The sequence below is a fragment of the Choloepus didactylus genome, chromosome 11, assembly GCF_015220235.1.
Source record: "Choloepus didactylus isolate mChoDid1 chromosome 11, mChoDid1.pri, whole genome shotgun sequence".
Taxonomy (NCBI): Eukaryota; Metazoa; Chordata; class Mammalia; order Pilosa; family Megalonychidae; genus Choloepus; species Choloepus didactylus.
Window position 1 is genome coordinate 62089319 of NC_051317.1, and position 12820 is coordinate 62102138.

A 12820-nucleotide genomic window follows, 5' to 3' on the forward strand; every position below is an offset into this window, starting at 1 on the left:
CAACTATTAAGAGTTTTGGTATTTTCCTTGAGAAAAACAGAGAAGAGGGTGAACATCAGGCTTTCTGCAGGACAGGCAAGGGAGACTGAAAAGATCATTGAGAACAGAAGAATAAGATTATGTGGGCATTGAATGGTTTGGAATTATTCTCTCCCTACATCTGTGCCTGGATGTAGGACAGATGGGTAGTGTGACAGAAGGGCACATGAATCAAGTCCCCTTACCTTCAGGGTTCATGTGTAAAACATCCTCAGTGTTCACCTCCATGAACAGGAAATCAGTTCTTTAGCTGCAAAAGGAAATGACTCATTTTAGTTCAGATATGACAAAACAGAAGATGCCATTTCTGGCTCACTTCACTGCACTAGCTTGAATGAAATCACTATTATTTCAGTGATAGGCCCATCAAATGGCTCTAGTTTTCTGGAATTAAGATTTTTTGGTAACTTTATTATGAAGTAATTTCAAACTTGCAGAACAGTTGCAAAAGCAGCAAAGGAAAAATTCCCATATACCCTTCACCCAGATTTGCTAATTGTTAATATTTTACCACATTTGATCGATCAGTCTCTGTTTTCTCTGTATACACAAATAATTATAATTTCTGAACCTTTTGAGAATATGTTGCAAACATGATGCCTCTTTACTCCTAAATGTGTTAGTGTGTTTTCTTAAGAACAAGGACATTCTTTTTCATAAATATAGTACAAGGGTTAAAATCAGAAAATCAACATCAAAACAATACTGTTATGTAATCTATAGCTTTTAGTCAAATTTTGCCAATTATTGCAATTGGGATTAGGTTTTATGGAATTTGATCCTGGAGGCCTTCAGTGGAATATACTGACAAATTCTGTCACAGCCATGGCTGAATTGGTATTTGGTCACTCCAACTTGAAGCTCAAGCTTGATTCTATCACTTTGATTCATATGAGCATTGGCAGAAGGATGCTTTTCTAGGTTTAGATAGCTTTTGACAAGGAATGGGTTGTTCTGCCGGGCTAGCTCAGTGGGCTGCTAGGTATGGAGTTACATCAGCTGGGCTATGCCTGCCAGAAATCATAGTTCTGTGGTTCTCACCTTGATCCTTCCAATATCTGGCTCTAGGTATTTGTGCTGGTTTGAATGTATTATGCCTCCCAGAAAAAGCCATATTCTTTGATGCCATCTTGTGGGGTAGACATATTAGTGAGGATTAAGTTGGAACGTTTGGATTAGGTTGTTTGCATGGAAATGTGCCCCATTCAACTGTAGGTGATAACTCTGATGAGATAATTTCCATGGAGGCATGGCCCCACCCATTCAGGGTGGGTCTTGATCAGTGGAGCTATATAAATGGGCTGACAAACAGAAGAAACTCAGTGCAGCTAAGAGTGATATCTTGAAGAGGAGCTACAGCCAAGAGGGACACTTTGAAGAAAGCAAAGGAGCTGCCGATGAGAGACATTTTGAAGACAGCCATTGAAAGCAGACTCTTGCTCCAGAGAAGCTAAGAGAGGACAAATAGCCCAAGTGCAACTAAGAGTGACATTTTTGAGGAACTGCAGCCTAGAGAGGAATGTCCTGGGAGAAAGCCATTTTGAAACCAGAACTTTGGAGCAGATGCCAGCCACATGCCTTCCCAGCTAACAGAGGTTTACCGGATACCATTGGCCATCCTCCTGTGAAGGTACCCGATTGCTGATGTGTTACCCTGGACACTTTATGGCTTTAAGACTGTAACTGTGTAACCAAATAAACCCTCTTTTATAAAAGACAATCCGTCTCTGGTGTTTTGCATTCTGGCAGCGTTAGCAAACTAGAACAGTATTGTTCAAGAAATTTTAAACTCTGGGAACTGAGCGGCTCAGGTCTGTGAGGCATGAAATGACAACTACTAGGCGGGTGTGGATCTGAGTTAGGAAAAAAATGATTTTATGATGTGGATATGAATTATGCCTGTTTATGCCTGTAGTCACTTATTAAAACTCACTTTGATATAGGGACAGCAATTCCTAATTCAGTGCCCAGTTTTGTCTTGCACATTCCATGCATAAGCAAACAGTCTAACTAGAATGGAACAACAAAGAGTGCTTTCAAATCATTTTGGAGCCTTCATAATCCAGAAGCTTGGGTATTCTCCTTCGAGGAAGTAAGACCTGAATGTATTTTATGCTGACTCAACTGATGGAGGTGGATGGGAGAGGCAGGTGGCTGTGGGCAGCCATCAGAGGCTTCCTACCACTAAGAATCTCTCTCTGTCCCTCTCTCTCTCTCACACGCACACCCATCCACACCCACCCCCCACCACTCCCCACTTTCTTGACATTACAGCTACTGGCATAGTGAATCGAGAAACCAAACATCTTTGCAGTAAAAGCCTATGATGCGATGAGGGCCATTTGGGCATAAAATAGCCAGCCCCAAGGCATTTGGTAATGAGGTACCTGATGAATCCAGAGCCTGTGACCCGAATGTCTAGGGCAAGCTTCTCAGAAGCCATCCTGTTTTCTCCATAACATATGTGACACTGACTTTTTCATTTTTAAAACTCTGAACACTCTAGAATGCATTTTAGATTCTGGGAATTCTTTCAGGATTCAAAGCTCTCTCTTTGATAATGTCCCAGTCCTGTTCAGAACAACTCATGCTCCTCTCTGTTACCTCCCAAATAAAATACAGATCCTTTTATGCTCTTGCCAGAAACCCTGAGGGGCCAGTGGAGGCTAGGGCAGGGCTCAGAGGAAGTGGAGCCCAGTACAGGCTCCCATGTTGGGATGGAGAGCTTGGAACACTGTGCAGCAGTGTGGGATCCCTGGAGAACAGAGGGGCATAAAGCGCATTGTGAGCCTTTCACTCATTTCTGCAGTTCAAGAAACAGTTGTTGAGTGATGGGCCCTAAGCTCACTTCACTCATTCATTCATTCATTCATTCACTCATTATTTATGAAATGGCCAGCACGCCATTTAGCCTTGTTAGTCTCTATTTGTCTCCACTTCCACACCCTGTGGGACTGATACCTATAGCTCCCTTGCCCTCCAGCTTTACATTGGATTCACCCATGGTTGGCAGAGTATGGGAGAAGAACCCAGTCAGGGTATCTATTTCCCTCCCTTCCTCCCTTCCTTGTGGCTTGGTTCCAGCACTGGTTGTGTCTCTAAGATCATAGCTCCAGTTGGGCAGCTTGAGCTATAACTGGGATCCAGAAAAATCCTTCCCTGCCCCTTCCCCTTCAGGCAGAGGGAGTGGTAATAGCTTCCCACAGATGTCAGTCCCTGGGTGCCTCAAATTCCCTTGTTTGTTCTCTCAACCCTGCCCATGGTATACACTCTCTTCAAAATCCCAGCTGAAGGTGTCAATGTTTTCCTGACTAAGATAACCCTTGAATATATGCTGAGTTGTTTTCTGATTGCTCTGGACAGGCTAGGAAGACATAAAGTTCTGCATGCAGCTTCCAACACAAGACTATACCAATGCAGAGTTGGGGAGACATAACTTAAGAGCAGTTCCTGGAAAATATTTGAGACATAGTCCTTTAAAAGCCCCAATAGTGTGTGTCAGTCAAAGAACAACCTGAGCTCTGGACGCATTATTGGAAGTATAGTATCCAGAATAATGGAGGTGATAGTGCTGCTTCATTCCATCACCATTAGCTCTCACTTGGGGTCCTGGACTCAGTTTTGGGATTCCTACTTGAAGAAGAGATATATTATTTTTAAATGTTTGAAGATCTATTGTGTAGAGTGATACTCAGCAAACTTTTTCTTAAAGGGCCAACTAGTAAATATTTTTGGCTCTATGGGCTACACAATGTCAGTTACAAACTATTCTGCCATTGTAGTGCAAAAGCATCCATGGCCAATATATAAATAAATAGGCTTAGTTATGTTCCAGTAAAACTTTATTTATAAAAACAAGTGGTGGGCTGGATTTGGACCTCAAGCCTTATTTTGCTGACTTCTGATACAGAAAGGGGAATAATGAATTGATTCTGGATTTGTCCAGAACTCAGAAGTTAGACCAATGAGTAAAAGTGCTAGGGAAGTAGATTTGTGCTCATTTTATGAAAAGTCTTTTTAAAGGTGATTACCATTCCCAAAAATGATATATCACTTTATGATACAATGAGTTTCCATCATTGTAAGGGTTAAAAGGAGAGGCTGAATGTTGTAGAATAATTTTCTGCAAAGCATGGAGAGTAAATCAGAGGGTGTGGGAGGTAACAAGGCCTCCTACTTCTGTATACTCAGCATCATATTGCACACATAATAATGCTTCTAGAGCTGATGTTCTTAGAAGACAGGGACTGGGTCTATCCTTTTATCCCACCCTCTCCTGCAAGCCAGGCAGAATGCCTTAAACTTGGTGGGAGTGGCCAATACATGATTTTCTTTTTCTTTTCTTTCTTTTCTTCTTTTTTATTTATTGTGAACTTAAACATATATACATATGTGCAGTTTGAATGTATTATGTCCTCCAAAGTGACATTATCTTTGATGCAATCTTGTGTGGGCAGATGTATTAGTGTTGATTAGATTGTAATTCTTTGATTGAGTGTTTCCATGGAGATGTGACCCACCCAACTGTAGGTGATAACTCTGATTAGATAATTTCCATGGACGGGTGGCCCTGTCCATTCAGTGTGGGCCTTGATTAGTTTACTAGAGCACTATATAAGCTCAGACAGAAGGAGCGAGCTTGCTACAGCCAAGAGGGGCACTTTGAAGAATGCACAGGAGCTGAGAGAGGAGCTGCAGCTTAAAGAGACACTTTGGAGATGGCCTTTGAAAGCAGACTTTTGCTCTGGAGAAGCTAAGAGAGGACAAATGCCCCAAGAGCAACTGGGAGTTACATTTTGAAGAGGAGCTGCGGCCTAGAGAGGAAAATCCTGGGAGAAAGCCATTTTGAAACCGGAACTCCGGAGCAGACACCAGGCACATGACTTCCCAGCTAACAGAGGTTTTCCGGACGCCATTGGCCATCCTCCAGTGAAGATACCCTATTGTTGATGCCTTACCTTGGACACTTTCATGGCCTTAAGACTGTAACTGTGTAACCAAATAAACCCCCGTTATAAAAGCCAATCCATTTCTGGTATTTTGCATTCTGGCAGCATTAGCAAACAACAAAACAGTGATAACTTTCAAAGTATGATTTCACAAGTGGTTGGAGACCAAATTTCAAAGAATATCATGGGTCACAGTTCCACAACTTCAGCCATTTCCATTATTGTAAAATATAACATATATACAGAAGGGTGTCAACTCTTGATGTACAGCTCAACAATTAGTTACATAGGTAATTTCAAAATTTGTTATGGGTTATAGTTACACAGTTTCAGTCTCTTCCCATTATGCAATACAAGGTATATACAGAAAGGTAAATACCTTTAAGGCACAATTCAATGAGCAGCTATAGAGCAAATCCCAAAGGATGCTATGGGCTTCAGTTCCACATGTCATTTACCTCCTTCTAGCTATTCCAACACCCAGCATCCAAGAAATATATATAATTCTATGAAGTTTCAGTATTCATAGACCTTTGTTAAATCTTTTCTTGTTTGTTGCTACCCCTTCCTCGCACTTAATACATGTTTTGTCAACTTAATTTTTTGAGTAGAATCTTACTGACAGATTAATTCCACTAATAATTCTTGCTATAGTTATTACTTCTAGTAATGTAAAATTAGTTCCATTGCCTCTAATAAGCTTAACACTTGAGGATTTTCAATTTTCATGGAAAAAATAGACATAGTAGTCAACAACGAACAAATTTTGAAAACATGCCAGATACTTTGCTATGAACTTTACATGAATCATCTCATTTAATTTTCCCCAAATATCTGTGAGGCAGGTACTGTCATCATCCCCATTTTATAGATGAGGAAAGTGAAATTCAGATAGGGCTCATAGTTGGCAAGTGGCAGAACCAAAACTCAAACCTGGATCTTTTTGACGCTAAAGCCTGTCATCCAATCACAACCCCGTCCCGCCTCCCATTCATTCATACAGTATTGGGCAAACATTAATTGGATGCCTGCCATTTTGCTAATTACTATTTTTGTTATTGAGGATACAACTGTGCATAAAAATGGATCAAATTCATGCTCAAAGAAACTAACATTGTGGGTAGGATGGAGTGAGGTACAATTAACCAACGAGAAAATACTAAATGGCATTTCATCATAAGTTGCAGAGATTTAAAAAGATAATGTTTCTTGTTCACAGAAGAACCATGAGTAGAATCCTAACTGATGTATTTACCAGAGCTCTTTCTTGTTTACTGACATTAGCTCAAGTTTAGTCTTTTGCCCTGACAAGCTGTCAGATACACTCAGAGAATCAGAAGAAAGTTTCAAGCATTCTGGCAACTGATACAGATCCCATATGGCTGGCAACTTGTAGACACTGCATGAAGCAGCTGAAAGGAAAAGGAGAAGTACATTCAATAAAGCACCCAGGAATCAATTTGAATGGTCAGGGTGAGTCTGAACACCGTCAAACTGGGAAACCAGAGGCAACAGATGGAAAGGGGTGGAAAAAGTCAGTTCTGTTAACACAAAAATAAAACAAAAACAACAAAACAAAATCAAACCCTAAAATGAACTCTTGGCAACATTCCATTTTTCCCTATTCTGAAACACAAAACATGAGAAGCCTAAGTTCCCTAAGTTCTATTTCCCAGCCCCTGGTATCAAAACTCAGTACTTGTAACAAATTCTACAACATGGCGGGTGCCTGAAATCCTGTAAGGCCAAGTCAAAACACACTGATTCAGGTCAAGGGAATGGCATGGTTTAGAGGGGACAGAGCTACCAGGATGACTGAGAGTGGAGAGAACCAAAGTGAAATTCCAAAATCTTGATGGAGATTGAGATTGAGAAAGAGAGAGCAAGAATGTTTAGGGTCAAATGGGGTCAAGTCAAATCAATTGTCAGGTCCAACAGACAATTGCTGACTAGGAATGGGAAATGGAGTCCAAAGATCAGGGGCTGAGTAAACACAAGCCTGAAAGGGAGGCAAAAGAATCCAGGATTTTATTTGTTTTGTGGGTGCCAACTACTAGAGGTGGGTGTGAGTTGGCTAGTTAAAGACACAGGATAGGAATGGAAAAACAGTAGTAATACTTTTGCAATTCCAAAATTCCTTTCATCAGTTGACTGCAAAGTGATTTTTAGATTAGTCAATCCTTATGGGATCAGCATAGTCTTATTTAAAAGAATGACTAGAAAACAGAAAAAGATAATAATTAATTATCATTTATTGAGTGCCAGGCACAGCTTCTAAGAACTATGCATGTAGTATCTCATTTAATCCTCACAAATACATTTTAAGAATCAAGCGCCTAGTGAACTAATTTAAAAAATGATTGAAATATTGACGCTTGGAGATGACACTTTGATGTCATCAAAATCAAATCTTAGTTATTCATTCATTCACCGATATTCATTCAGTTAGTGAATGAATTAGCATCTCATATGTGCTGGGTACTATTCTAGATTCTGTACATGGATGATTTTATTGATTACATTGTGCAACAGAGTGGCAGTGGAGGAAGCATGGGATTGGGAGTTAGAAAATCTAGGTTCTGCCTCCAACAGATCTTGTGGTCTTTGGACAATTCACTTTTCTTCTCTGTTTATTGCCCTGTGGCATAAAACAAGGAGCTAAGATTAGATGATGCCTGAGGTCTCTTAGAATTTAACTTTATCTAGTAGCTGTATAGCATGTTACAGTTTATAATGAATTGTCACTTATATCATCATACTATATCCTCTTCTCCCACAATTTTTTTTGTATTCACTGATTTGCTAAAGCCATTCTGGAGAAAAAGACTTGAACCTGGTTCACTAGTGATAGACTAGGGAGGACCAGTTGAGATTAGAAAGAGGAGTGGAAGGACTGGGGTTCCAAAAAATAATTTGGTAAAGGGGAAGATGGATTCTAGAATTCTGAGTCAGACCCAGCAACTTGACCACACCTGGCTTATGTGAGAATGTAGATGCACCCTGTCAAGAAGGGGCAATGTACATGAACTGAAAGAGCTGTCAAGCTAAATGGACTGTCATCTTGGGGTTCAATTAACCTCGTGGTAGGATTTCTCGTTGTGACAATGAAGGATTGTATTTAACTCAGAAGGGTAGTGTTAGAAATGAAGATGTTTACCTAGAGACAGTGGGTGAGTTCAGAGGGACACCAGCATGAAATTGTCAGTCCTGGGGTTGAGAACTCCAGTCTGGCTTGCATGGTGACCAAATCTGATTCATGGAAACAAAAAACACCTTTGAGAGTTTTCCAAAACATTAGGAAAGAAGGGTTCTGTAAAGAGCAGGACTTCCTATAATTAAGAGGTGGGACCCTGGAACCACTGGGAGTGGGGTATTCATGCAAATGGGACCACATTCAAATGCTTTGGAGTATAGTCCAAGACATTTGAGTTACATAATGGAAATTTTCTAATAATCAAATCTACTCAATGTTGCCAGGCCTGTCTTATGAGGAAGAGCTCTCATTATGGGAGTTATTCAAGCAGAAGGCTAGATCACCTGTTAAGGATGCAATATATGGAATTCCTATATTGGGAAGAATGTCAGACCATGTGAAATAAATTTCTGCCCAATTCTGAGATTGTCTGTTTGCATTGCTTTCCTCCAGAGTATAATGGGGAACTTTTAAGGGAGACATTAAGGGAGATATTAAGGGAGCAGCAGATAAGACTTTCAGAGAATTAGGAGAAAATTATATCACCAAAGTCTATATTAGAGCTAGTTTTGGGATTGATAAATTATTCTGTAATGGCAAATCTGCAGAGAAGAATTAAACTGGAAGTTGGGTTTTACAATTGGGCAAGAGGTCTCTAGGAACTTTTGGGGCCATGTTGCAGGGAAAAAAGCAGAGGCAACGAGAAGCAAAGGGGGCAGGAGAGGAAGATGAGGGTCCTATAAGAAACAGGAGACAAGGTGTTTTGGTTTACTAAAGCTGCCAGAATACAATATACCAGAAATGGGTTGGCTTTTTCATTGGGGATTTATTAGTCTACAAATTTATAGTTCTAAGGTCATGAAAATGTCCAAATTAAAGCATCAAGAGGAAGACACCTTCTGTGAGGAAAGGCTGCTGGCATCCAGTGTTGCTTTGTCACACAGGGAGGCACATGGTGATGTCTGCTGGTCCTTCTCTCCTGGGTTTTGGTTTCAATGGCTCACTGTCAAAATGTCCCTGGTTGTCTTGTCTCTCTTATCTTCATAACGGACCCCAGTAAAGAAATGAAGACCCACCCTGAATGGGCTGGGTCACATCTCAATTGAACCAAAAGATCCCATCCATAACACGTCTGCCCCCGCAGGGATGGATTAAAAGAACATGGACCTTTGTGGGGTACATAACAGCTCCAAGACAGCACATAAGGTTACTAAAAACCCCTTATAATTACCACTATATCAAGGAAAAACAAAAATGAAATAGCTGGCAAGGGCCTGTTACGCAGAGCAAATTGAATCGTACTAATGGAGGGAGAAAAAGTAGAGCTCAGCTCCAAGTTGTTTCTGCCCTCCTTCTCAAGGCAGACAATCTTCAGACTGGAAAGGGCAGAACAAATGCTGGTGAGAAGGGACCAAGGTCTGAGACTGATGAACAGGAGGGAAGGAGTCCCAGTCTTAGGGACTCAGGACTCCTGGTCCAGTTGAATTACATTTCAAAGCTAGAAGAAGTCAAGCTACTGATGCTGGCTCTGCAACTTCATCCATCAGTTCTTGGGGAGAACACAAGACATGTTGAAGAACCATATATGGTCAAATGTTGTTCAAATTTTAAAAAGGAAAAAACTTCATATTGTTACCTGGAAAATTTTGGAATAAATTACTAAAGAGAAATCCTTCAGAAAGGGAAGGTGTGATCACCAGGAGATTTTATGGGCTTGCTAAAACCATACCCATGCCAGATTCTCCAAATTTCCATACTGATAAAATTTCTAGACTGGTCTATCAGAGGAGGGCTGATAAAAGATATATTTAAAATATGAGCTCCCTTGACCATAGCCAAAGCAGTAATCTTAGGGCAGCTAGGTTTTATACCATACAATTCCATCTCTATTCACTGTTACATCTAGTTTAGACCAAAGGGCATCCAAGTGCAGCTAATCTGAGACTGTCATGACCCAGGAAGATGAGCTGGTCTAATCAGATTCTTAATCTTTGGAATCTGAACAAAGAAATTCCAAGACAATGAGACAGCGACCAGGGAGAGTTAAAATTGAATGTTCCAGATACAAAGAGGGTTGAAGAGCACTCGAGAGGCCATAGGCAAGCCAATGTTATGAGGAAGTAGAAGCTATAAAGTTGAGGAAAAAGTGCAAATCAGAAAAAAAAATGACAGTCAAAAGCAAAAGGAGAAAGGAGTCAACACACAGATGAAAGAAGAGAGATCATGAAGAATAGGAGGTCTGTGGAAAGATTTTACAGAGAAAAGCTAGACCTTCTAGTTGCCTTGGTATTGAAAGCTCTCTAATTCAGGATGCTGCCCAAATACCCTAAAATAACCTCCTATTTATTTAAAATAATTTGAGTAAGTTCTTATTCTTTGCACTCAAATGATCTAGTTACAACAGGATTCCTGTAGACCTAGTGTATATAGATTTGGCAAAGATTCTGACAATACTCTGTGAATTAGATAGAATATGCTATACATGCATGCATTTATAACTGAGATAACTGATTAAGGTAGTCCTGGAAGAGGGTTTCTGGTGGTGTTCCTCAGATGCTTTTCTTAGCACTGGCAGCATTCTATTGATGATGAGGTCAAGGACATTGACAGTATATTGATTAAGTTTGTAGCTGACAAAAAGCCAGGAGAAATAGTAGGGACAGGGATGACAAAACCAGGGTGCAAAAGTATTTTGTGGGACTGGAATAATGGATGAGATCTAACAAAAATGACATTTAAGAGAGATAGAAGTAAGGGTCTGCCCCCGTGTAGAATCTCACGGTCCCCCAATCCCCTTCATAAACGTGGGGCAAGGGAGACATGGATTAAAAGAATCACACGTAAAAAGATTTGGGCTTAAAGTGACTCTTGGTGAATGTGGGTCAATAGTGTTTTCTGGCCGCCAAAAATATTAGATGACCCGAGATTGCTCCAGAGAAGCTAAGAGAGGACAAACGCCCCAAGAGCAACTAAGAGTGACATTTTTGAGGAACTGAAGCCTAGAGAGGAACGTCCTGGGAGAAAGCCGTTTTGAAACTTGGAGCAGATGCTGGCCACATGCCTTCCCAGCTAACAAAGGTTTTCTGGATGCAATTGGCCATCCTCCAGTGAAGGTACCTGATTGGTACCTTGGACACTTTATGGTACCTTGGACACTTTATGGCCTTAAGACTGTAACTGTGTAACCAAATAAACCCTCTTTTATAAAAGCCAATCCATTTCTGGTGTTTTGCATTCCAGCAGCATTAGCAAACGAGAACATATAGGATGGTGAAAGAACTCAGAACCAGTCATCAGGTGATTTGTTTAAGGACTTGGGAATGTTTATTTTGGCAACTCAAACATGGAGTGGAGAGAACAAGATAAGCAAAATGCTATGGTGGACACAATATAGGATTTGTGGTCCAATAAACTTTGGTTGAAATCCAGCTCCTTCTATTACTGTTAATGTCTCCTGAGACGTGTTCACCTCTCTGAATCTGTTTGCCATCTATAATATGCACATAAGGGTGCTTACTGTGCAAGTTTTTGTGAATCATGCACCTAATCAAGCAGAATTCTTAACACATAGGGAAGAACTTTTCTGCCTAATCTCCCTGTTTGAAGGACTGCTCTGTGGCAGAAGAATTAGACATCCTCCCTTACGGAAGTCATAGACACCTGATAAACAGCCATCACCCAGACCTCACCCAATCCCACCTCCTTCTTTGGGGAAGTCCTAACACATGCTTAAGTGGCCATCCTCTGCTTTCCTCTACTACCACCTCGTTTTCTAGTGTGTGCTGTTTTAGAAGCTGGGGGAGATGTTAAGTCTAATGGAAAGGACTGGCCAGATGCTAAACTTGGAAACTGGGAACAAGAAGCCCTAGATGCTTATCAGAACAGGAATTTTCAGTGGCAGGATTGCCTTCCTGTGAGGTGGATAAAAACCACATTCAAAAAATATAGATTGGTTTCTCTTCCCTGGCACGAAGCGGGATGTGGGGAGCTGCCCTTTATCAGCCCCTCCCCAGAGCAGTTTTCAGCTACACTAGGAAACTGGCTGTGATGATTTTCCACTGCTGTTTTGGACTCTTTGTGCTGTGTAAGTGGCAGGGAGATTATTTACCATTTCTGGACTCTTTATTCTGTGCAAGTAATAAAGGGATCATTTGCTGAAAGTTTCTGTTGTGCCCTGAACCTGTGTTTCCTCAAAGCATCGTTTTGGCAACTCCCTCCATATCCTCTTGGCCTTTAGTGGTCAGATCTAGGAACTTGTTACAAAGCAGAGGTATGGACTCAAGAGGAAGAGTAACTTTTTAATAACTATGGCACCCCAAGGATGATATGGGTCAAGGATGATATGGGTTACATTGATAGGAGGTGAACTGCTCTTCATTACAGGTGCTTAAGTCGAGATGATATGGAGCCCTACAGATGTTAGTGATTTGGGTCAGGGATGGGAGGCCAGGAAGGGGACTTTAACCTCTGAAATGCTATGATTCAAGGAGTCTAGAGAGTTAAAATTTAAGCTGCACTTGGTAACCCCTACTCCAAAGTTGAGGTGTTCCCACAGTAATCTGCTGGGAAAATTCAAGGCCCTTTTCCAGCTCCTGATATTCAAGCCAACTTCCTCAGTTTGTTTCTTTCCAAGAAGTTC

General features: G+C 40.9%; 1 protein-coding gene across 1 annotated transcript in view; it reads right to left on the reverse strand.

The window, feature by feature from the left end:
* The window catches only part of PRLR (prolactin receptor), a 170433-nt gene that overhangs the window by 42280 nt on the left and 115333 nt on the right, over positions 1–12820 (reverse strand). The window contains exon 3 of the mRNA XM_037799106.1: positions 225–289. The gene's annotated coding sequence lies outside the window, so the exon portion shown is untranslated. The remainder of the gene's footprint in view (positions 1–224; positions 290–12820) is intronic.